The following is a 3,988-nucleotide window of genomic DNA, read 5'->3' as shown; positions in this document are numbered from 1 at the left end:
TATATCTTCTTTGGAGAAATACCTATTTAAGTCTTCTGCTCATTTATTAATTGGGTTGTTTCTTTGAGTTGTTATATTCTGGAAATTAACTCCTTATCAGATATATGATTTGCAAATACTCTTTCTTATTCTGTGGGATGCCTTTTCACTCTGTTGATAGTGTCCTTTGAGGTGCAAATGTTTTTAATTTTTAAGGAAGTCCAACTTAACTACATTTCTCTTTTATTGTCTGTGCTTTTGTGGGTGTCATATCCAAGAAATCATTGCCAAATCCAATGTCATGACCCTTTGCCCTTTTGTTTTCTTCCAAGAGTTTTATAGTTTTGGGTCTTACATCTATGTATTTGATTCATTTTCAGTTAATTTTTTTTTAATATATGAAAAGACATTTTATTATTACTATTTTACTGTATAACATATTAGTGAATACACCAGATTACATTTCCTCAAATGGCAAATGAGGGGCATTTCTATCTGATTCCCTGGAGAACCTCAATATTATCTGTCCTTTGGAGGATTCAGTTTCTTACGAAGAATGTGATACTGTCCACGAGGATACCAACGGTGCTTAGTAGTAAAGAACATTTTGCTAAGTTGTTCTATCATGGGTCCTTGCTCAAGGCTTTCACTTTTTTCTGCTAATCTGGTTTTTAGCATGTGATCATGTGTTTCTTCATTATTATGCACAGGATCTGGTCGAGGGATAGGTTTTGTGTGTTCATATGGAATGTCCACCGAAGGGTGATAGCATACTATCATCCTGCCTTCAGATGCCAAAGCAAGCTCAACTTTGCAATTATAGTCATCTGGTAGAGAAGAATATGTAGATTTGTGACAAACACAAGATAAAGCTCCATTTTGGATTGGAAATAAATGTTTCAAGTTAGGTCTCTTTGATATCACCCACTTTACTGCTACTGCAGCCATGGTGTTCAAGATGCTTATCAGGTAGTATGAAAAAAGATGGTTTGAAGAAGAACTGCTTTTAAAATCTGCTTCTAGGCACACCAATTTTCATCCCTTGACAGCTCCTCACCGTGAGCCCGCCATCTTGTTTCAATCAATTTTTTTTATAATTAACTGAAATTATATGATGTAAAATGAAGGTCCAATTTCATTTTTTTTTTTGAGACAGAGTCTCGCTTTGTTGCCCAGGCTAGAGTGAGTGCCGTGGCGTCAGCCTAGCTCACAGCAACCTCAAACTCCTGGGCTCAAGCAATCCTGCTGCCTCAGCCTCCCAAGTAGCTGGGACTACAGGCATTCGCCACCATGCCCGGCTAATTTTTTGTATATATTAGTTGGCCAATTAATTTCTTTCTATTTATAGTAGAGACGGGGTCTCGCTCTTGCTCAGGCTGGTTTCGAACTCCTGACCTTGAGCAATCCGCCCGCCTCGGCCTCCCAGAGAGCTAGGATTACAGGCGTGAGCCACCGCGTCCGGCCCCAATTTCATTTTCTATGTGAATATTCAGTTTTCCTAATACCATTTGTTGAAAAGACTATTCTTTCCCCATTGAATGATTCTGAAGCCCTTGTCATTTGACCATATATATGAGGGTTCATTTCTGGGCTTTCTATTCTATTCCATTGGTCTATATGGCTTGTCTTTATGCCAGCACCACACTAATTTGATTGCTGTAGCTTTGTAATAAGTTTGAAATCAGAAAATGTGAGTCCTCCAACATTATTCTTTTTTTTCAAGATTGTTTTGGGTATTTTCAGTCACTTGAGATTCCATATGAATTTTAGGATAGGTTTTTATATTTATGCAAAAAAAGGTCATTGGAATTTTTGGTAGGGATAAAAGGACATTGGAATTTTGGTAGGGATGGCATTGAATCTATAGAAAGTTCTGGAAAGTCTTCCAATCCATGAACATGGATATCTTTTCATTTCTTTGTGTCTTCTTTAATTTCTTTCATATAAAACCTTTCCTGTTTTATATGTTTTAGTGTGAAAGTCATTCACCACCTTGGTTAATTCCTTAGTGTTTCATTCTTTTTGATGCTATTTTAAATGGAATTGTTTTCTTAATTTCCTTTTCAGACTATTCCATCGTTAGTCTACAGAAACTTTATTAATTTTTGTGTGTTGATTTGGCATCCTGCAACTCTGCTGAATTTATTTATTATCTCTGACAGTTTTCCTGTGGAATTTTTAGGGTTTTCTACATACAAGATCACCAGTTAACAGAGGAACAGAGATAATTTTACTTCTTCCTTTCCAATTTGGATGCCATTTGTTTTTTATTCTTGCCTAATTGCTCTGGCTAAAACTTCTAATATCATGTTAAATTAGAAGTGGTAAAAGTAGACATCCTTGTCTTATTCCTGATCTTAGAAGGATAGCTTTCAATCTTTCTCCATTGAGAATAATGTTCTCTATGGGTTTTTCCTATATGACCTTTATTATGCTGAGGATTCACACATTTCTTTTTCTTAAAAAAACAAACTTTTTTTGAGACAGTGCCTCACTCATGCTAAAGTGCAGTGGTGCCATGATAGTTCACTGCAGCCTTGAACTCCTGACCTTAACTGATCCTCCTGCCTCAGCCTCATGAGTAGCTAGGACTACAGGTGTGCATCACTGCAACAAGCTCTCACACACACTTTTTGAGTGCTTTCTATGTGCGAAGCATTTCTAAATACTCTGCATGTATTATCTCATTAATTTACATAACCCTGTGAAACAGGCATTATTATCCCTCTTTTTTCAGATGAGAAAACTGAGGCACAGATATGTATATTCTCCCTACAGTGAAAGTTTTGTAAAAAGTTTTTATTTTTACACATAGCATGTCGGTTTTACTAAAATAATGATTTACTAAGTTACATTAAGCATTAATCTGAATCATTATGAATCACGCCATATTGTGCATTCAGATCACTCAATCTCTCATTAGATGGTAGGCTACTGCGGCACAGTGCTCACGTCCACATGCCCCACCCCATGTTTCCTAAGCCTCCCAAATAAAGCAACTGCACCAAAATCTTTGTCTCAAGGTCAGTTCCTAGGGGAACCAAAACTAGGACATTTCATTCCATTTCTATAAAGCACAAAAATAGATGGAATTAATCTATGCTAGTAGAAGTCTGGGTGACAGTTACCCTTGGGTGAGAGGGAGGTAGAGACTGGACTGGGACGGAAGGGGGCTTCTGGAGTCCTGGTAAGTTTCTTTTTCCTTTCTTTTTTTCTTTCTTTTTGTAAAAATTTTTTTCTTTTTTCTTTTTCTTTCTATTATTATTTTTTATTTTTTTGAGACAGAGTCTCACTTTGTTGTCCAGGCTAGAGTGAGTACCGTGGCATCAGCCTAGCTCACAGCAACCTCAAACTCCTGGGCTCAAGCAATCCTCCTGCCTCAGGAGGATTAGCTGGGACTACAGGCATGCGCCACCATGCCCAGCTAATTTTTTCTATATATATTAGTTGGCCAATTAATTTCTTTCTACTTATAGTAGAGACGGGGGTCTCGCTCTTGCTCAGGCTGGTTTCGAACTCCTTACCTCGAGCAATCCGCCTGCCTCGGCCTCCCAGAGTGCTAGGATTACAGGCGTGAGCCACTAATTTTTTTTTTTCTTTTGAAGGAGTTGGGGGTTGTGAGGAGGGGTGTTCAGTTGCCTTGGTTTTCTTTGTCCAGACTGAGACTCACTCTGTCACACTTGGTAGAATGTAGTGGTGTCATTGTAGTTCACAGCAACCTCCAACTCCTGGGCTCTAAGCTATCCTTCTGCCTCAGCCTCCAGGTAGCTGGAACTACGGTGTGCGCCACAACACCTGGCTGTTTGCCCCCCCTTTCTTTTTGGTAGAGATGAGATCTCACTCTTGCTCAGGCTAGACTCGAACTCCTGAGTTCAAGCGATCGCCCTGCGTTGGCCTCCCACAATGCTAGGATTATAAGCATGAGCCACCATGACCTGGCACTTTCTTTTTTCTTTTTGGAAACAATGTCTCACTCTGTTGCCTGGGCTGGAGGGCTGTGGTGTCATCA

General features: G+C 39.0%; 1 pseudogene; it reads right to left on the bottom strand.

Moving 5' to 3' along the window:
• Positions 1 to 371: 371 nt before the first annotated feature.
• On the bottom strand, positions 372 to 927 carry LOC142875686 (large ribosomal subunit protein mL42 pseudogene; annotated as a pseudogene).
• Positions 928 to 3,988: the final 3,061 nt, after the last annotated feature.

The sequence above is a fragment of the Microcebus murinus genome, chromosome 14, assembly GCF_040939455.1.
Source record: "Microcebus murinus isolate Inina chromosome 14, M.murinus_Inina_mat1.0, whole genome shotgun sequence".
NCBI lineage: Eukaryota > Metazoa > Chordata > Mammalia > Primates > Cheirogaleidae > Microcebus > Microcebus murinus.
The sequence above is the reverse complement of the archived record's forward strand: the minus strand, read 5'-3'. Positions and strand labels throughout refer to the sequence as shown.